Below are 21,358 nucleotides of genomic sequence, written 5' to 3' on the forward strand. Positions count from 1 at the left end.
GTGTGGTTGTGGTTGTGTGTGTGTGGTTGTGGGTGTGTGGTTCTGTGTCTGTGGTTGTGTGTGTGGTTGTGTGTGTGGTTGTGTATGTGTGCTTGTGGTTGTGTGTATACTTGCGTGTGGGTGTGTGTGGGTGTTTTTGGTTATGTGCGTGTGGTTGTGGTTGTGTGTGGTTGTGGTTGTGTGTGTGTGGTTGTGGGTGTGTGGTTCTGTGTCTGTGGTTGTGTGTGTGAGATTGTGGTTGTGAGTGGTTGTTGTTGTGTGTGATTGTGGTTGAGTGGTTGTGTGTTGTGGTTGTGTGTAGTTGTGGTTGTGTGTGTAGTTGTGGTTGTGTGTATAGTTGTAGTTGTGTGTGTGTTATTGTATGTGTGGTTGTGAGTTTGTGTGGTTGTGTGTGTTGGTGTGTGTGTGTGGTTGTGTGTGGTTGTGAGTGTGTGTGGCTGTGGTTATGTGTGGCTGTCTTTGTGTGTGGTTGTGTGTATGAGTGGCTGTGGTTGAGTTTGTTTGTGGTTTTGTGTGTGTGTTTCTGGTTTTGTGTGTGTGTTTTTGTGGTTGTGTGCAGTTGTTGTTTTGTGTGTAGTTGTGGTTGTGTGTGGTTGTGGGTGGGTGGGTGTTGTTATGGTTTTGTGTGTGGTTGTGTGTGCATGGTTGTGTGTGTGTGATTGTGTGTGTGGTTGTGCATGTGTTTGTGGTTGTATGTGTAGTTGTGGTTGTGTGTGTATGTGTGGTTGTGTATGGGTGTGGTTGTGGGTGGGTGTGTGTGTTTGGTTGTGTGAGTGTGTGATTGTGTGTAGTTGTGGTTGTGTGTGTGGTTGTGTGTGTGTGGTTATAGTTGTGAGTGGTTGTGGATGAGTGTGTGGATGTGGTTATGTGGTTGTGGATGTGAGTTGTTGTGGTTGTGTGTGTAGTTGTGGTTGTGTGTGTGTAGTTGTGGTTGTGTGTATAGTTATGGTTGTGTGTGTGTGTTATTGTGTGTGGTTATGAGTTTGTGTGGTTGTGTGTGTCAGTGTGTGTGTGAGGTTGTGTGTTTGTGGTTGTGTGTGGGTGTGGTTTGTGGTTATGTGTATGTGTGGCTGTGGTTGTATGCGTATGTGGTTGTGTGTGGTTGTGGTTGTGTGCGGTTGTGTAAGTGAGTGGTTGTGGTTGTGTTTGTGGTTTTATGTGTGTGTTTGTGGTTTTGTGTATGTGTTTGGTTGTGTATGTGTGGCTGTGGTTGTGGTTGTGTGTGTTTGTGGTTGTGTACAGTTGTGGTTGTATGTATAGTTGTGGTTGTGTGTGGTTGTGTGTGTGTGTGTGTGTGTGGTTGTGTGTGTGTTTGTGGTTGTCTGTGTAGTTGTGGTTGTGTGTGTGTGGTTGTGTGTGTGTGGTTGTGTATGTGTGCTTGTGGTTGTGGGTGTGTGGGTGTGTGTGTTTGGTTATGTGTGTGTGGTTGTGTGCGGTTGTGTATGTGTGGTTGTGGGTGTGTGGTTCTATGTGTGTGGTTGTGTGTGTGAGGTTGTGGTTGTGAGTGGTTGTGGTTGTGTGTGTGGTTGTGGTTGAGTGGTTGTGGTTGTGTTTTGTGGTTGTTTGTTGCTTTGGTTGTGTGTGTAGTTGTGGTTGTGTGTGTAGTTGTGGTTGTATGTATAGTTGTGGTTGTGTGTGTGTGTTATTGTGTGTGTGGTTGTGAGTTTTTGTGGTTGTGTGTGTGTTGGTATGTGTGTGTGTGGTTGTGTGTTTGTGGTTGTGTGTTTGTGGTTGTGTGTGGTTAGGTGTGGTTGTGTGTGTGAGTGGTTGCGGTTGTGTTTGTGGTTTTCTGTGTGCGTTTGTGGTTTTCTATGTATGTGTGTGGTTGTGTGTGTGTGTTTTTGGTTGTATGCAGTTGTGGTTGTGTGTGTAGTTGTGGTTGTGTGTGGTTGTGGGGGTATGGGGGTGGTTATGGTTGTGTGTGTGTGGTTGTGTGTGTGTAATTGTATGTGTGGTTGCGTGTGTGTTGTGTGTGTGTGGTTGTGTGTGTGTGGTTGTGTGTGTGTGCTTGTGGTTGTGTGTGGGTGTGGTTGTGTGTGTTTGTGGGTGTGTGTTTGGTTGTATGAGTGTGTGGTTATGGTTGTGGTTGTGTGTGTGGTTGTGGGTGTGTGGTTCTGTGTGTGTGGTTGTGTGTGTGTGAGGTTGTGGTTGTGAGTAGGGGTGGGCGGAATTTGCGAAAGTGACTTTCGCAAATTATCGCAAAAATGTTAAAAATATCGCGAAGATGCGGAAGTTTTTTTTCCGCCCGTTTGCGATATTTTTTGCATGGTTGCGGGTCGCGAACTTACCCCTGCGGTTGCTCGCGGGCGCGGCCATCTTGTTTTCAGTTGTCTGTCGGTGCATGATCGCGAGAAAAAAGACGTGATCGCGCGACGCATGACGTCACTGCGGACGCGAACTGTCGCGAGACAGCGCAAATGGCTAAAACAATACAACATCTCATGGAGAACGCGACCGGATCGGGAAAACTTGTCGGCGAACGCGGAGATTCAGGTAAGGCGATCGCGCGCACGCGAGAATGTATTATTTTACAGCGCGAGCAAGAACCAAATTATCGCAAAGCTGCGGAATGCGGAAATTTTGACATTTCCGCGCTCTCCGCGGAACGTGGAAATGCCAAATTATCGCAAATTCCGCGAACGGAACGGAAATTTTGCCCAGGCCTGGTTGTGAGTGGTTGTGGTTGTGTGTGTGGTTATGGTTGAGTGGTTGTGGTTGTGTGTTGTGGTTGTGTGTTGTTGTGGTTGTGTGTGTAGTTGTGGCTGTGTGTCTAGTTGTGGTTGTGTGTATAGTTGTGGTGGTGTGTGTGTGTTATTATGTGTGTCTGGTTGTGAGTTTGTGTGGTTGTGTGTGTGTTTGTGGTTGTGTGTGGTTGTGTGTGGTTGAGTGTGGTTGTGTGTGTGTGTGTGTGGCTGTGGCTGTGATTGTGTGCGGCTGTCGTGTGTGGTTGGGTGTGGTTGTGTATGTGAGTGGTTGTGGTTGTGTTTGTGAGTGGTTTTCTGTGTGTGTTTGTGGTTTTCTATGTGTGTGTGTGGTTGAGTGTGGTTGTGTGTGTGTTTGTGGTTGTGTGTGTAGTTGTGGTTGTGTGTGGTTGTGGGGGTGGTTATGGTTGTGTGTGTGTGTATGGTTGTGTGTGTGTGTGGTTGTGTGTGTAGTCGTGTATGTAGTTGTGGTTGTGTGTGTGTGGTTGTGTGTGGTTGTGTGTGTGTGCTTGTGGTTGTGTGTGGGTGTGGTTGTGGGTGTTTGTGGGTGTGTTTTTGGTTGTGTGAGTGTGTGGTTATGGTTGTGGTTGTGTGTGTGGTTGTGTGTGTGGTTGTTGGTGTGTGGTTCTGTGTGTGATTGTGTGTTTGTGAGGTTGTGGTAGTGAGTGGTTGTGGTTGTGTGTGTGGTTGTGGTTGAGTGGTTGTGGTTGTGTGTTGTGGTTGTGTGTTGTTGTGGTTGTGTGTGTAGTTGTGGTTGTGTGTCTAGTTGTGGTTGTGTGTATATTTGTGGTGGTGTGTGTGTGTTATTATGTGTGTCTGGTTGTGAGTTTGTGTGGTTGTGTGTGTGTTGGTGTGTGTGTGGTTGTGTGTTTGTGGGTGGGTGTGGGTGTGGTTGTGTGTGTGTGTGGCTGTGGTTGTGTGTGGCTGTGGTTGTGTGTGGTTGTGGTTATGTGTGGTTATGTGTGTGAGTGGATATGGTTGTTTGTGGTTTTGTGTGTGTGTTTGTGGTTGTCTGTGTGTGTGGTTGTGTGTGTGGTTGTGGTTGTGTGTGTGTTTTTAATTGTGTGTGTGTGTTTGGTTGTGTGTAGTTATGGTTGTGTGTGTAGTTGTGGTTGTGTGTGTATGTGGTTGTGTGTGGGTGTGTGTGTGGGGTGGTATTTGTGTAGGGTTGTGTATGTGTGACTGTGTGTGTGAATGTGGTTGTGTGTGTGGGTGTTCCTGGGGATGATTGTGTGGTTCTGGTTGTGTGTGGTTGTGTGTGATTGTAGTTATGTATGTGTGGTTGTGTGGTGCTTGTGTGTGTTGGTGTGTGTGCTTGTGGTTGTGTGTGTAGTTGTGGGTGTGTGGTTGTGTGTGTGGTTGTGGTTGTGTGTGTGGTTGTGTGTGTGGTTGTGTATGTGTGTTTGTGTGGTTGTGTGTGGTTGTGTGTATAGTTGTGTGCGTGATTGTGATTGTGTTTGTGTGTGTGGTTGTGTGGTTGTAGTTGTGTGTAGTTGTGGTTGTGTGTGTGGTTGTGTGTGTGTGTGGTTGTGGTTGTGTGTGGCTGTGTGGGTATGGGTGTATAGTTGTATATGTGTGTGTGTGTGGGTGTGTGGGTGTGTGTAGTTGTGTGTGTGTGGTTGTGTATGTGTGCTTGTGGTTGTGTGTGTGGTTATGTGTGGTGTGTGTGTGTTTGGTTGTGTGTGTTTGGTTGTGGTTGTGTATGTGTGGTTGTGGGTGTGTGGTTCTTTGTGTGTGGTTGTGTATGTGAGGTTGTGGTTGTGAGTGGTTGTGGTTGTGTGTGTGGTTGAGTGGTTGTGGTTGTGTGTTGTGGTTGTTTGTTGTTGTGGTTGTGTGTGTATAGTTGTAGTTGTGTTGGTGTTTTATTGAGTGTGGTTGTGAGTTTGTGTGGTTGTGTGTCTGTTGGTGTGTGTGTGCGTGTCTGGTTGTGTGTTTGTGGTTGTGTGTGGGTGTGGTTGTGTGTGGTTGTGTGTGTGTGTGTGGCTGTGGTTGTGTGCGGCTGTCTTTTGATGTTATTGTGTGTGTGTGTGGTTGTGGCTGTGTTTGTTTGTGGTTTTGTGTGTGTGTTTCTGGTTTTGTGTATGTGTGTGTGTGCGGTTGTGGTTGTGTGTGGTTATGTGTGTGTTTGTGGTTGTGTGCAGTTGTGGTTGGGGGTGTGTGTGGTTATGGTTTTGTGTGTGGTTGTGGTTATGTGTGTGGTTGTATGTGTGTGATTGTGTGTGTGGTTGTGTGTGTTGTGTGTGTGTAGTTGTGTGTGTAGTTGTGATTGTGTATGTGTGGTTGTGTGTGTGGTTGTGTGTGTGCTTGTGGTTGTGTGTGTTTGTGGTTGTGTGGTTGGTTGGTTGTGTGAGTGTGTGGTTATGGTTGTATGTGGTTGTGGTTGTGTGTGTGGTTGTGGGTGTGTGGTTCTGTGTGTGTGGTTGTGTGTGTGTGAGGTTGTCATTGTGAGTGCTTGTGGTTGTGTGTGTGGTTGTGGTTGAGTGGTTGTGGTTTTGTGTTGTGGTTGTGTGTTGTTGTGGTTGTGTGTTTAGTTGTGGTTGTGTATGTAGTTGTGTGTATAGTTGTGGTGGTGTGTGTGTGTGTGTGTTATTATGTGTGTTTGGTTGTGAGTTTGTGTAGTTGTGTGTATGTGTTGGTGTGTGTGGTTGTGTGTTTGTGGTTGTGTGTGGGTGTGGTTGAGTGTGGTTGTGTGTGTTTGTGGCTGTGGTTGTGTGCGCCTGTGGTTGTGTGTGGTTGTGGTTATGTGTGGTTGTGTGTGTGAGTGGTTGTGGTTGTTTAAGGTTTTGTGTGTGTGTAAGTGGTTGTGTGTGTATGTGGTTGTGTGTATGGTTGTGTGTGTGTTTTTGGTTGTGTGTAGTTGTGGTTGTGTGTGTAGTTGTGGTTGTGTGTGTATGTGGTTGTGTGTGTGGGGGGTGGTGTTTGTGTGGGGTTGTGTATGTGTGGCTGTGTGTGTGTGTGGTTATGGTTGTGTGTGGTTGTTTGTGATTGTAGTTATGTATGTGTGTGCTTGTGTGTGTTGGTGTGTGTGCTTGTGGTTGTGTGTGTAGTTATGGGTGTGGGTGTGTGGTTGTGGTTGTGTGTGTGGTTGTGTGTGTGGTTGTGTGTGTGTGTGGTTGTGTATGGTTATGTGTATGGTTGTGTGTGTGATTGTGGTTGTGGTTGTGTGTGGTTGTGGTTGTGTGTGATTGTGTGGTTGTGGTTGTGTGTAGTTGTGGTTGTGTGTGTGGTTGTGTGTTATTGTGTGTGTGGTTGTGTGGTACATAATCTTTATTTAGATATAACACAGATATCTATAAAAGAAATTACAAAATTACAAAATTTCACATTAAAAACCAACTGATTTAACCCCTTGTGTGCCCATGACGAGCTGGACTCGTCATGGGCCGCGGTTGCACTGTGCCCATGACGAGTCCAGCTCGTCATAAACCCCGCCCGCTAATGTAACGGCCGGCACAGGGCGTGGCACACAAGGGGTTAAAATAATAAAGACGGGCAGCAGATCAATAGCCAGACTAGAATAGAAATTTTCTAGATCCTAAACCGTCTGAGGCCATGACAGTTACATAGTAGCAAGCGTTTAAAAATGAATATAAAAAACTATTCAGACATTGCTTATTACGATACTATGAAAGTACAGCATACAGATTAAAACAAGTATTGACCTATTAGATTGCAAAGCATAGTAGTCTTTTCATTTCATTTCCCATAAATTGTCGTTAGCAAGGCCTATTTTACATAAAATTACGATATGCTTGCAGGATAAAAGGTGTTGGTTGTGTGGTTGTGTGTATGTGTACGTGGTTGTTTGTGTGGTTGTGTGTATGTGGTTGTGTTTGTGTGTGGTTGTGTGGGTATGGGTGTGTAGTTGTATATATGTGTGTGTGTGTGTGTGTGTGGGTGTGTGTCGTTGTGTGTGTGGGTGTGTGTGGTTGTGTATGTGGTTGTGTGTGTGTGGTTGTGGATGTGTGTGTGGTTGTGTGGGTGTAGGTGTGGGTGTGGTTGCATGTGTGGTTGTGGTTTTGTGTGTGGTTGTATGTGTGTGTGGTTATGGTTGTGCGTGTGTGGTTGTGTGGGTGTGGTTGTGTGTGTGTGGTTGTGTGTGTTATTGTGTGTGTGCTTGTGTGTGGGTGCAGTTGTGTGTGCGGTATGTGTGTGTATGTGGTTGTGTGTGTGCGGTTGTGGTTGTGTGTGTGTGGTTCTGAGTGGTTGTGGATGTGTGTGTGCTTGTGCTTGTGTGTGTGCTTGTGGGTTATTGTGGTTGTGTGTGTAGTTGTGGTTGTGTGTCTGAGTGATTGTGGTTGTTTGTGGTTTTGTGTGTGTGTTTCTGGTTTTGTGTGTTTTTGTGTGGTTGTGTGTGTGGTTGTGGTTGTGTGTGGTTGTGGTTGTGTTTGGTTGTGTGTGTTTGTGGTTGTGTGTAGTTGTGGTTGTGTGTAGTTGTGTGTTTATGTGGTTGTGTGTGGGGTGTGTATGTGGGGGGTGTTTGTGTGGGGTTGTGGCTGTGTGGCTGTGTGGCTGTACATGTGTGGTTGTGTGTGTGGGTGTGGGTGGGGGGTGGTTGTGTGTGTGGTTCTGGTTGTGTGTGATAATAGTTATGTGTGTGTGGTTGTGTGTGTGTGCTTGTGTGTTTGGTGTGTGTGCTTATGGTTGTAAATGTGGGAGTGGGTATGTAGTTGTTTGTGGTTGTGTGTGTGTGTGTGGTTGTGTGTGTGATTGTGGTTGTTGTGGTTGTGTGTGTGTGGTTGTGTGGTTGTGGTTGTGTGTAGTTGTGGTTGTGTGTGTGGCTGTGTGTTATTGTGTGTGTGGTTGTGTGTGTGTTGTTGTGTGTATTAGTGTGTGGTTGTGTTTGTGTGTGTGGTTATGGTTGTGTGTGGTTGTGTGGGTGTGGGTGTGTGATTGTGTGTGTGTGTGTGTGTGTGGTTATGTGTGTGTGTGTGGTTGTGTGTGTGGTTGTGTGTGTGGGTGTGTGGTTGTGGTTGTGTGTGGTTGTGGTTGTGTGTGTGTGTGTGTGTGGTTGTGGTTGTGTGTGTGTGGGGGGGTGAGGGGTTGTATATGTGTGGTTGTGTGTGTGTGGGTTTGTGTCTGTGTGTGTGGTTTCTATGCTGACCCTTGTGGTACTGTGATCACATAACACCTCTATTGACATTATCATGCACCATTCCAATGCAGTGATTACATACCATCTCTGTGGGCATCATCGGACACTACCTCTATGCAGACATTAACATTGCATGAATTTCTAGGGAGGTGTGATCTAATAGCTTTTTTGGCAAAAAATGTAAACAGCTAATCAAGCTCTGGGCTCCACTTGACCATGTACCTTGGTTCCATATGTGAATTTATTTATGTGTTAGTTCCCTTATCTCTTCTGATTTTAAGCACTAATAAATTGCTTAAATATAGTTTTAAGTGCCATTCTGTAATCATGATATGATATTTTCTGATACACTAACATAATCTGCCTTTTGTGCATACCCCTAGCATATATGCAGCAATTCATATATGATTAGATTATAATGTTGTTTGTGTCTATTGTTGATAAAATAAACATTTAGCCATATGCTTTTGACTGAATTGAATCCCAAAAAATGTTATGGACTAGGTCCTCACAAGGATAGTAACACGTGTTCAAGTCCCCACTAGGATGGTTCTGTGCACGCGATTAAATACTATATTTGCAAATTTGAAGCAGGATCCTATATCATGAAATTTTTCTTGATATTTTTCTGTTATTAGTATGTTTTAAAAACATTGGGAAAGGTTAGTCCCCACAAGGCAGGTATCCACATATAGTCCCCACAAGGATGGTAACACGTGTATGTGTGGTTGTGTGTGTGCTTCTGGTTGTGTGTGGTTGTGTGTGATTGTAGTTAGGTGTGTGTGGTTGTGTGTGTGTGATTGTGTGTGTTGTGTGTGTGCTTGTGGTTGTGTGTGTAGTTGTTGGTGTGTGGTTGTGTGTGTGGTTGTGGTTGTGTGTGTGTGGTTGTGTGTGTGGTTGTGTGTGGTTGTGTGTGTGTGATTGTGGTTGTGTGTGTGTGGTTGTGTGTGTGTGGTTGTGTGTGGTTGTATGGTTGTGGTTCTGTGTAGTTGTGGTTGTGTATGTGGGTGTGTGGTTGTGTGTGTGTGGTTGTGTGTGTGTGGTTATGTGTCTGTGTGTGTTGGAGGGAGGACCACTGGGGAGTCGGGGGGACTACTCCGGGGCACCTTCCTACCGCAAAGTTATAGCCGAGCGCTGCTGAGAAGCCTCCGAGGAGAGGTCCTTCTCCTATGATCGTACTAGGCCCAGTAACACCACCACACAGGACTCTGTATCAGTTGCTTATCTTGGTTCTTTATATAAAAAGGAGCACATTCAATATTTACAGTGGGATCGAGTGATCCAATAAGAGTCTCAATGTCCTTGGAGGGATAGGGTAGCGGGACAGTCTTAGTACCAGCAAGGTACGGGAAGGCTCTGCGCCAGACCTTGGGTGCTGGTCTCAGAGCGGCTCGGACGTGGAGAGCCGCGACGGCATCAGCAGGGCTCGGGTGGTAGTTCCGCTAGGGTCGAGCCGCGACACAGTCAGCAGGGCTCCGGTGGTAGGTCCGCTTCGGTCGAGCCGCGACGAGGTCAGCTGGGCTCTGCTGGTACGTTTCAGCAAGGTCGGGCCGCGACAGTGTCAACAGGGCCCCAAAGGTTCGTGAAGGTCTTGTAAGCACGATGGAGCCGCGACGTCATCAGCAGGGCTCAGAGTGTGGTTTCAGGAAGAGTCTTTCTCCGTAGGGTCAGCCGCGATCCGATCAGCAGGGCTCTTGACTCCGGGATACAACTGTCGTCTTGTTGCCGGGTCGCCCCAGATATAGGTCTGGAGCCCTTTGATGTCCGGACACTTGCGCCCAGGAGGGCGGAGAGGCCGGGTAGGGCGCGGCCAGACGCCCAGCAGGAGAGGCGCCAGGCCCCAGAGAGCTGTGGGGCGATCGCACCTAGGTGTGGAAGGACGGTTGGGGGTCCCATCGATACTGCCCTCCGCCGGGAGTGGGAAGGGCTCACGTGGTATCCCCCGGGCCAGGGGTTGGCACCTCGATGTCGGGCCTCGCTGGGACCGAGGCCGGGTAGAGCAGGGTCATGTAGGTGGTCACGTGGAGTGACGTATAATCCAAAATGGAGGAGCCCCGAGGTGCATGGGACCTCGTGTGGCTTAGCGAGGGGGAACAGGACCACGCCACGAGGCCGGCTCCAACAGTGTGATTATGTGTGTGTGTGTGGTTGTGTGTGTATGTGTGGTTATGTATGTGGTTGTGGTTGTGTGTGGTTGTGTAGGTGTGGGTGTGTGGTTGTGTGTGTGTGTGGTTGTGGGTGTGTGGTTATGTGTGTATGTGGTTGTGTATGTGTGTGGTTGTGTGTGTGGTTGTGGTTGTGTGTGTGGTTGTGTGTGTGGTTGTGTGGGTGTGGGTGTAGGTATGGGTGTGGTTGTGTGTGTGGTTGTGGGTATGGCTGTGTGGTTGTGTGTGTGTGGTGTTGTGGTTGTGTGTGTGGTGTTGTGGTTGTGTGGTTGTGTGTGTGTGGTTGTGTGGATGGTTATGTGTGTGTGCTTGTGGCTGTGTGTGTGTGCTTGTGTGTGGTTGTGGTTGTGTGTTTGTGGTTGTGTGTGGTTGTGTGTGTGTGGTTCTGAGTGGTTGTGGTTGTGTGCTTGTGGTTGTGTGTGTGCTTGTGGTTGTGGGTTATTGTGGTTTTGTGTGTAGTTATGGTTGTGTGTGTAGTTGTGTGTGTGTGGTATTGTGTATGGTTGTGTGTATGTTATTGTGTGTGGTTGTGTGTGTGTAGTTGTAGTTGTGTGTGTGGTTGTGTGTATGTGGTTCTGTGTGCTTGTGGGTGTGGGTGTGGTTGTGGGTGTGGTTGTGGGTGTGGTTGTGGGTGTGTGTGTGGTTGTGGTTGTGTGTGGTTGTGGTTGTGCATGTGTGGTTGTGTGTATGTGGTTCTATGTGTGTGTGTGGTTGTGGTTGTGTGTGGTTATGGTTGTGTGTTGTGGTTGTGTGTGTAGTTGTGGTTGTGTGTGTGGTTGTGTGTGTGTGTGTTGGTGTGTGTGTGTGGTTGTGTGTTTGTGTGTGGGTGTGGTTGTGTGTGTGTGTGGATGTGTGTGTCTGTGGTTGTGCGTGTGTTTGTGGTTGTGTGTGTAGTTATGATTGTGTGTGGGTCTGTGTTTGTGTGGTTCCGTGTGTGGTCGTGTGTGTGTGGTTGTGTGTGGTTGTGGTTTTGTGTGTGGGGTATGTGTGAGGGTTGTGTGTGTGTGGTTGTGTGTGTGTGGGTGTGATTGTGTGTGTGTGTTTGTGGTTGTGTGCTTGTGGTTGTGTGTGTGGTTGTGTGTGTGCTTGTGGTTGTGTGTGTGGTTGTGGGTGGGTGTGGTTGTGGGTAGATGTGTGTGTTTGGTTGTGTGTTTATGTGGTTGTGTGTGGTTGTGTGTTTGGTTGTATGTGTGTGGTTGTGTGTGTGTGGTTGTGTGTGTGTTTGTGGTTGTGAGTGGTTGTGGTTGTGTGTGTGGTTGTGTGTTGTGGTTGTGTGTGTGCTTGTGGTTGTGTGTGTAGTTGTGGGTGTGTGGTTGTGTGCGTGGTTGTGGTTGTGTGTGTGTGGTTGTGTGTGGTTGTGTGTGTGATTGTGGTTGTGTGTATGTGATTGTGTGTGGTTGTGTGGTTGTGGTTCTGTGTAGTTGTGGTTGTGTGTGTGGGTGTGTGGTTGTGTATGTGTTTGTGTGTCTGGGGTTGTGTGTCTGTGTGATTATGTGTGTGTGGTTGTGTGTGTATGTGTGGTTATGTGTGTGGTTGTGGTTGTGTGTGGTTGAGTAGGTGTGGGTGTGTGGTTGTGTGTGTATGTGGTTGTGTATGTGTGGTTGTGTGTGTGGTTGTGTGTGTGGTTGTGGTTGTGTGTGTGGTTGTGGTTGTGTGGTTGTGTGTGTGTGTGTGGTTGTGGGTGTGTGGTTGTGTGTGTGTGGTTGTGTGTGTGTGCTTTTGTGTGGTTGTGTTTCAGTTGTGGGTGTGTATGTGTGGTTGTATGTGTGTGTGGTTGTGTGTGGTTGTGAGTGTGTGTGGTTGTGTGTGTGTGGTTTTGGTTGTGTGTGGTTGTGTGTGTGTGGTTCTGAGTGGTTGTGGTTGTGTGTGTGGTTGTGCTTGTGTGTGTGCTTGTGGTTGTGGGTTATTGTGGTTGTGTGTGTCGTTATGGTTGTGTGTGTAGTTGTGTGTGTGTGTTATTGCGTGTGGTTGTGTTATTGTGTGTGGTTGTGTGTGTGTGGTTGTGTGTATGTGGTTATGTATGCTTGTGGTTGTGTGTGTGGTTGTGTGTGGGAGTGGGTGTGGTTGTGTGTGTGGTTGTCGGTGTGTGTGTGGTTGTGGTTGTGTGTCGTTGTGGTTGTGTATGTGTCATTGTGTGTGTGATTCTATGTGTGTGTGTGTGTTTGTGGTTGTGTGTGGTTGTGTGTTGTGGTTGTGTGTGTAGTTGTGGTTGTGTGTGTTGGTGTGTGTGTGTGTAGTTGTGTGTTTCTGTGTGGGTGTGGTTGTGTGTGGTTGTGTGTGTGTGGATATGCGCGTCTGTGGTTGTGTGTGTGTTTGTGGTTATGTGTGTAGTTATGATTGTGTGCTACTGTGATCACATAACACCTCTATTGACATTATCATGCACCATCCCAATGCAGTGATTACATACCATCTCTGTGGGCATCATCGGACACTACCTCTATGCAGACATTAACATTGCATGAATTTCTAGGGAGATGTGATCTAATAGCTTTTTTGGCAAAAAATGTAAACAGCTAATCAAGCTCTGGGCTATACTTGACCATTTTCCTTGGTTCCATATGTGAATTTATTTATGTGTTAGTTCCCTTACCTCTTCTGATTTTAAGCACTAATAAATTGCTTAAATATAAGTGCCATTCTGTAATCATGATATGATATTTTCTGACACACTAACATAATCTGCCTTTTGTGTATACCCCTAGTAAATATGCAGCAATTCATATATGATTAGATTATAAAGCTACAAAGACAACGGGGCAGGAGTGGGTTTAAAAGCAACATGGACAACGGTGGGGAGGTGTTTAAAGGCAACACAGACAACTGGGGAAGAAAGAGGTTTAAAAGCAAACCAGACACAAGCGGGGAAAAGCGGGATGAGGGTTATAGGTTGTCTCAAGCCAGACTTATGAATGAGGAGCATCTCTAGGGTTCATTCGGAATGGAGCTCCTAAGCTGAGTCTCCTACCTTCCGAGAAAGTCAAAGCTGGTCCACGCACCCACCAAACCAACCAAAGTATGTTCCCCCCTCCTCATAGTGCAGTCTAGTCTAGCATGTCCAACCACCATCAGCCGTTCTCCCCGCTTCACTCTGCTCTCCTGTCAGCCATTCTATTTTCCCAGCAGCTTATCATGGCACTGACCAGTGCTCCTTGAGAAGGTGCAGCCTCCTTGCCAGCATCTCCTGCTTGCTGATGTCTACTATACTTGAAACAGCAAATGGTGGATGTGAGAGGTTCCATCACCCCATCAACTATTTCCTGTTCTTGGAAGACAAAAAGCAGGTAATACCAGTGGGCAGGCTGCGACTTCGGTAGAACACCAATGTAGGAAATTGGGTTACTGTTTGAGGGGGGTAAAATGCTACTCAAGCATCAATCACAATTCTTGTCAGGGTGAAAAGCAAGCAAACCCTAAATTAACCCGTGCTTAATCCTCTGGTAGCTTGGCACAAGATCAGTCAGACTTAACTTACAGGAAATGTGTAAAGTTTTATGCAGCACTTGAAACAATTGTAAAGTGAGAACACAACACAAGAAAAATCCCACATCAATTTAAAGAAATATAGATACAAATTAATAAATTACTTGAGACCAAAATAACAAAAATACAATCAGTAGAACTGGAGATATGCAATTGTAAATATTTCAGTGAAAAGAGTACCTAGATGCACAAGGTGCCAACTGTGGCTATCTGTTTTCGCCAAACTCAAAGTCATAAATTCAGGCCAAACGTGATGGAGCATGGAGCAAAATTCATGGACCAATTCAGGCCTGCTGAACAAATTAGTTTAAATCCTGGTTGCAGAGGATTGTTGGATCCATTGTCGTGGATGTGTCATATAGCAACAGCAGTGAGGTACTTCATCAAGGATACATTAAGCAGTGGCAGTTCTGAGGCGCTGCGGGGCTGCAATGCGAGGTCTAGCGTTGGGACTGAGTTGCACAGTGCCATTTCCGAGGAGAAGCAGTGTTCTGATGTGAGGCTTCCAATGCATTGTGCTGCATAGGTTCTGCCCACGACAACACAGCTGGGCTACCAGAGCACCGCAGGGCCCATTTCCAAGGGGCCAGGACTGGGTTGACACTACTTGGGGCACAATACTTACAACAAGCACAGTAAGATTCCTTCTTGCACAGCAGTCCTTCAGGGTCTTCCACAGTTCCAGTGGTGTACTAAAGAATTGAGTCTGAGGGTCCACTATTTATACCTGGTGCCCACTTTGAAGTAGGGAAAGGTTCTAGAGGTTTCCACTGAAAGAGGTGTCTGGGATTTCCTGCCTCCCTGCCCTGGCCCCAGGATGTCTGGGGCAATAAAGATTAGTTTCAAATACTTAGTCATTGTGCTCAGGAAGAGGCTTTGTGATGTGCAAGGATGATAGGTGGCAGCCCTTGCCCCTCATCAAGTTGGAGATGGCCTATTCTGCCAACACCTATCCCAATACACAAAGAACAACTGCCAGCTATACCCAATCATGTGACCCAGGATGCAGGGACCAATTGATTAGGACAAAAAAATCCAACTTTCTAAAAGTGGCATTTTCACAACTGTGAATTAACATCCAACTTTACCATTAAAGAGCGTTTGAAATTATAATTCTTTAAACAAACGTGATATCCCCACCTGCTCCCAGGTGAAGTTATCACTTGATAAAAGTAAACCCAATTGTATCCTTTGGAAGGGGTAGACCTTACAGTAATGAAAAACAAATTTAAGAGGTTTTTTTATTATCTGGACATAAAAAGCTTGAAATTACATGTCCAATATTTTAATGAATATACTGCACCCTGCCCTCTGGAATATTTAAGGTCTAGACTAGGGGTAAATTATATGTATTAAAAAGGAAGGTTTAAGCCTGGTAAAAGGTTTATTTTGCCAGGAGCACAACGGCAGTTTAAAACTGCACACACAACCTGCAGTGACAGGCCTGAGGAATGTCTAGAAGGCTACTTATGAGATATTGGGTTGTTGGTTGACTAGGGAGAGAGCCCTGGTCAAGCAGCAACAACTATCCAGATGTCAGGGTAAGGCTCAAGCAACTCCCAAATTAACCTGTGCCAACCCCCCCTGGTAGCTTGCACATAGCAGTCAGGCTTAACTTAAGAGGCAATGTGTAAAGTATTTGTGCAACTCCTCAAACAGTAAAACTGTGAAAACACCACACAAAAAAGATCTCCCACTATGTTAGAAAAATAGACCAGAATGTAATCAATAAAACACAAACCAAAATGACAGACATCTAAACAGTAGAACCGGAGTTATACATTTTTAATGAATAAAGTGTAAAATAGCATTTAAATTGAAAGCACCAAGCACCAACTGCGACTCTCTGGTCTCCCTGGAACTGGTCAAAGTCAAAACTTCAGGCCCACCGCGTTGTAGCATAGGTCAGATACAGTCCCAGATTAGTCCAGCTGAAGGTTTACCTTCTCAAAGTTTGTGCCAAGAGTCCTGTTTGTGTTGGAGAGAGTCGCAGAGAGTGAGGAGAGTGTCACAGGCAGGTGTTGGTGTGATGTTTAGAGCAGGACGGGAGGGCTAGTGCTTCGCAATGGCGGTCCTCCAAGGGTAGTCGATGCTGCTGTTTGAAGAGACGGTCGGTAAATGTCTCACTAAGTATGCTTCCATATACCTGTAATAAATACATAACAGGTGTTCTCATTCAAGTAGAAACTCAAGAGTTACTTTCACTCTTGTATGGCTCCCTGCTTGTACCTAACAAGACAAAGGCAGAAAGATTATCTGCTTTCCCAGTATAAAATACATACTCTCAACAACAATCATGGCATACTATCATTTCTCATACATACCCCAAAAAGCAACGTTAGGACAAGGATAAAAAAAGAATAGAAAACTAAGGGGGGGTGCTTCTACGGATGCAGTTCCTTGAAACAATAGACAAAACCAGTAAAAAGCCGCTAGACCAGCAGTTCATGCTCCAAGCACGTCTTCGCGTTCTCAATGAACTTTAATCCAAGTGAAAGGAAAGGTCTAAGCCAATGAATACTGTGTTCACCAAAATCCCGATAAGTGTACACAAAATAGAGAGGCAATCCTTCTTGCCCTCTAACAACTGGTTTACTAGGAAAACACGGAGAATCAAATCTTCTCCTTTGTAGATGGATGACGCACTGAGATCCTTTGTGCACATTTATTAAATAAAAGTACCTGGGGTCTTCCTCGCACAAACGCCGGAATCACCAAAATGACTGCGACTCCCATCCCACCGTGAGTGTAGACAGAGCCCTGCTACGCTCCTGCAATCGTTCGGGATGTGCCAAACCTGAAGAACGTCATGGGTTCCCCCTCGAACGCCAACCACGACTTCCTGGAACCAAGAATTACGCACGTAAGCCGACTTCTTCAAATACCCATGATCCTCGGACTGCGGCCTCATGGGAGTTGTAATTTTCTGTTCCAGTTTCCTCCTCGAGGCCGGATTTGTAGGCGTCGAGGCCGACCGGACCGGACAGTGATGGCCCATCCAGTCCCAATTAAGTTGCTCTACAGTGCATGGCTGTCTAGGAGGAATACACAAAGCCCAACTGTCACCCACGCCCAGCCATGTGACCCAGATTTAAGCTCCAGGAACCAAACTGCTAAGGCAAGAAAATGCCAACTTTCTAAAAGTTTCATATTCAGAATTGTAATTTAAAATTTAACTTCACCATCAGTTAGGATTTTAAATTGTGATTTCAGAGACACCAAACATGAAGGAGTTACCTGGTGCTGTTTAGAAATTACACACATAAAATGTGATACATTAACTCCAATGTTATCCTAAGGGAGAGGCAGGCCTTGCAGCTTTTCACCACCATGTCAAACTTAAAAGTAAATGTCCTACATTTTAAATATATTGCAGCCTGCCCTATCCTAGTGGTGACATATGCATTCAAAAGGGTGGTTTGGGCCTGGCAAAAAGTTCATTTTGCCTGGTCCAAATGTCAGTCAAAAATGGAGCCTATAGACTCTGCAATGGCAGGCCTGAGACATGTTTTAAAGGGCTACTTAAAAGGGTGGCACAATCAGTGCTACCAGCCCACTAGTAGCATTTAATTTACAGGCCCTGGGTATATGGAGCACCACCGTGCTAGGGACTTACAAGTAAATCAAATGTGCCAATTGGGTGCAGCCAATGATACCATGTTCCATGGAGAGAGCATTTTAGCACTGGTTTGCAGTGGTAAAGCACACAGAGCCCTAAAAGACAACACCAACGGTTTCAGAAAACAGGAGGATGAAGGCATAGAGTTTGGGAACAACCTTGCAGAAAGGGCCAAGTCCAACAGACAGCACTGCACTACATAGTCAGAGGAACATAGGAATAATACACTTACTATCCGAAGGATAGAATTTCCCAAGTTTTCACAACTATGCATTCATAAGGAAAACTTTGCACACCTCTACTAAATTTTCAACAAGTGTTTTCACTTCATGCATTAACATACTTCAATTTCGAGTGTTTTTAATAATACCAGTTTGGGCTTCATTCCCTGCTATTTGCTTCTGCTACGCCAAATATGAGAACTGATAAAAACTTGAGCAAGTAAATACTGTGCAAGAAATCTTTTTATGTTTCCTACACTTGACCCAATAACACTAGCAAGAGACAAGAAATATGTGTTACCTAAAAGTCAAAGATATGTGTACTTTGTATGCAATGTCTAACATAGATTGAATTTCTCTGTGGATACTTAAACCTGCACATAAAATGATTTACGTGTAGCTTTTATGAGCAAACATCAACTCTTCGGGCTGCATGTGGATGAGTCATTGGAAAAATTGTGCCTAACGTACCTTCTACAAGTCCTGTGCAAATAAGTTGAAGCACTTATAGACCTATAACTGAGACACCAACACATTGAACTCTAGTTCCTGTTGATTTTCTAAATGTAGTATGCACTCAAAAACAGATTTCCTCACACCTAATATTATTCCACTATTGTACACCTTTAATTGTGAGTATGTTGTGGTATTCCACGTTAAATATACCATAGAGATATGGAGACCTCCCACATAAGAGCAAGTTAATAGATTTCTCTGTGGATAACTTTATCTTCCAGTGCCAATGCAGTCATGCATTACATTTAAACATGAATGAAAAAATGCATGATTAATTTCTAAGTGTGTAAATGTGTATCAATATTTGCAGCTTCCCAGGCGTCCTCTTGGAATTCTTGTGAATGGCAGGAAAGTCAGACGTTTTCCCAAATATAGGAGTAAACTTAAGGACCAAGGACCTCACCTACAAGAAAATAACACAGCGCAGTGCTGCAAGCCATTCAGCAGCGCTGTGCTGCATCGTTTTCAATGCACAGGCAAGCATCTTATTAACAATACGACGCATCCCTATGCTTTCCCTTGCGCTGGCACATAATTGGCTACCATGCACCAGTGCAGGCACCCTTGCATCCTTTTGCAAGGGTGCCTGTGCTTCAGGGATTATTGTTTTTGTGCAGGAATAGATACCTCCCTGCACAAAAACAATATTTAATGCCATTTTCCTTTTTCTATGTGTGCTGCAGAAAGCAGCATGCACAGAAAGAGGGGAAAATGGGGAGAAATAAAAGTATTTCTCCTCGTTGAGCCATTCCAACACTTCCCTTAGGGAGGTGTAGGATTCTAACGCATTCCTAGTTTTACAAAATATTGTAAATCTGGGAATGCGTCAAGTTTCATGGATGTTGCGTGGGAACACCCACAGCAGCACCCATGGATGGCCCCTTTCATGCAGAGGAATGCGTGAAAGGTACCCATATGTACAAGGCCATAAAAAATCATGCAGGGTGATCACACGTGGCCTGGCAAATATGGGAAAGCCAATTGCGCCACCGGTGCATCAAAAAAAGTGATGCACCAGTGACGCAATGAGCTTGTAAAGAAGTCCCCAAATATTGAAGCCTTTTTGAGAATCATGCCCTAAAAACATATGGCTGTGTTGGAAAGTGGGTTATTAGTAGCGGTAAATATGCATCTACCACTGGCAATAAGGCCACTAACAAAGTCTATGGCCCAGTACAGGTGTCAATAAATTATTCCCATGCTCAACCATGGGTAGCTTGGCTGCAAGCAGGCAGACTTAAAGGAGACAGGTGTGGAAATCATTTAAAAACACCAATTCAGTAAACAAGACACAACACACAATAAACATCCAACACCAATTTATAAAATTAGAACATATTTCTATCTTTAAAATGACATTGACACAACAAACATCCAATGTCGGGAACCGGAGATATGAATTTTAAAAGATTTAGTACTATATAGCTCTAAGAAGCCTATACCACCACTCTGGGACATCTGGTCGCCCTTAACCGAGACAAAGTCAAAGTTTAAAGCCAACCACAATAAAGCATTGCTCAGATACCCCTGACAATATGCCTTGGTCAAAATTTTATTTTCAGGCTTAGAAACATTTCTGGAGCTTTTTCTGCCGGGGTCCCGTGATGCTCTTCACAAGTCCCAATTTGGTGAGGGTTCACTGGCTGTCTTTTCACGGAGCACCAGGTTAAACTCTGGAAGTCGTACCTACAGAGCTATTCAGTGGTACGAACCAGCAGGTCAGGCATCTTGCTTTTCAAGTTGGCCGGCTTGGCTGTCGCAGTTGAGTCAGTCTCCTTATGCTCCAAACTTCGTCAAACTTCTGGAACGTCTTCCGGAAGTTCCTCTTGAGGGTCCAAATTGTACAAAACACAATCTAAGGGTCTGTAACATCCAAAATGGTCTCTTAAATGATGGGACCACAATTCCCACAATGCACCTGGGCATTCTGAATTCTCAGTAGAGGAGCAAGAACTAGTTAAACCAAGCTCCAGTATTGCTCATTTTCATAGCTCTCTTCCCCCTACCATCTGCATATTCCTGCCTTAAGCTTGCAACTGGGTGGGTCAGGGGGGGCTGCTGGGTAGATGGACCTGGCATTCCATGCCTGTTTTATTCCCCCTTTGAAGCTTCATGCTTAACGCCCCATCCCCCCATTCTGGCATTCCTTTGTAGCAGAGATCTCTCCACCAGATAGCCTCTCCATAGGTGAGCCACCTATCACTACATCAAGTCAGCGTGGCTAATCCTGTTAACTCTGACTAATCAGAGAAGAGGGCAGGAAGGTTGAATTTTGTCTTACAGGCAAGAAAGTTGTATAGCTTGTTTTCTGTATACACCTTCGGATAAATCCAACATTGGTATATTGTTGGATTTATCAGTACCATTCTCCTAAGTCCTTGAATGGTATTTTATTTTATTCCTAGAGATAGTTATGCATTCATAAGCTATTGCAATTTGCAATGTTATCCTATCAGGCTAGGTATGTACAATTGAGAAAATGATATTGGCCAATTTCTCCATTACCAGGGCATATAAAACATATTTTATAAAGGCCCTGTTTAATTTATAGTTACATGACTACCTACCACTGGGAAACCTAGGGGAGACTTTAGGGGTCATGAATAGGCTAAAATAGTGTATATCCTCTGTACACAGTGCTCCTAGCACCAAAGTCGATATTTGGTGTTACTTACTACAGTGAGGAAAGCGAAATGTGCAATTTCTCTATCCCCAGGACATACAAAATATCTTTTTCAAGGGCCATTCTTATAATGACATGGCCCCGACCCATGGGACACCTAGGGAAAACCCTGGGGGTACCTAAAATACCAAAATATTGTAGTTTATCACTTTGCAAGTGCCCCTACTACCAAAGTCGAGTTTGGGAACAATTTACATTTAAAAGCAGTGCTGCAACACAGGCCTGCTTTTAAAATAACCTCAGACTCTCAATAGTGCACACATGCAAGTGCAGAAAGGGCTGATGGTCTCTAAATTGCCATGCCCTATCATATGCTTGGGAATTAAAGGTAGTTTTAATTCACCTACCCTATTATCTACTAAGTACTTATAGGGTAGCTTATGCCAGTTATAAGTGTACTTTATTATATAGTGTACCCTCATGTGTGTGTGTTTTCACTGTGTTTTCAACGTAGCACTGACCCTGAGCCTAGGTAGACAGTGCCCAGGGACAGTCATAGTCAGTAACCACCAGTATCAGTCAGCAAAAAATGGGAGTGCATAGGGCACACAAGGGTGACTTTGCAACAGGCTTGTACTGTGAAAATGTGTTTGTTTTATTATTGTGACATTCTCCTGCCTTGCATGTTGCCTATAATCCCTGTTCTGAATACATGCCCTGCTATTTGCTTATACTACTACCAAGTCTGAGAATTGAGAGAAACCCTACTAAATAAATACTGTCCTAGAAACGTATGCACTTTCACCGCACTGGAACCAATAAGCTCATCCATGGAAGCCACATCCAATATATTACCTAACGATGGTAGAGTTCAGCTTTGTATACGATGTTAGCTAATAATCATAACAACAAATATTTAAATGAGGGTTATGGA

The sequence above is a fragment of the Triturus cristatus genome, chromosome 3_1 (assembly GCF_964204655.1).
Source record: "Triturus cristatus chromosome 3_1, aTriCri1.1, whole genome shotgun sequence".
NCBI classification, from domain to species: domain Eukaryota; kingdom Metazoa; phylum Chordata; class Amphibia; order Caudata; family Salamandridae; genus Triturus; species Triturus cristatus.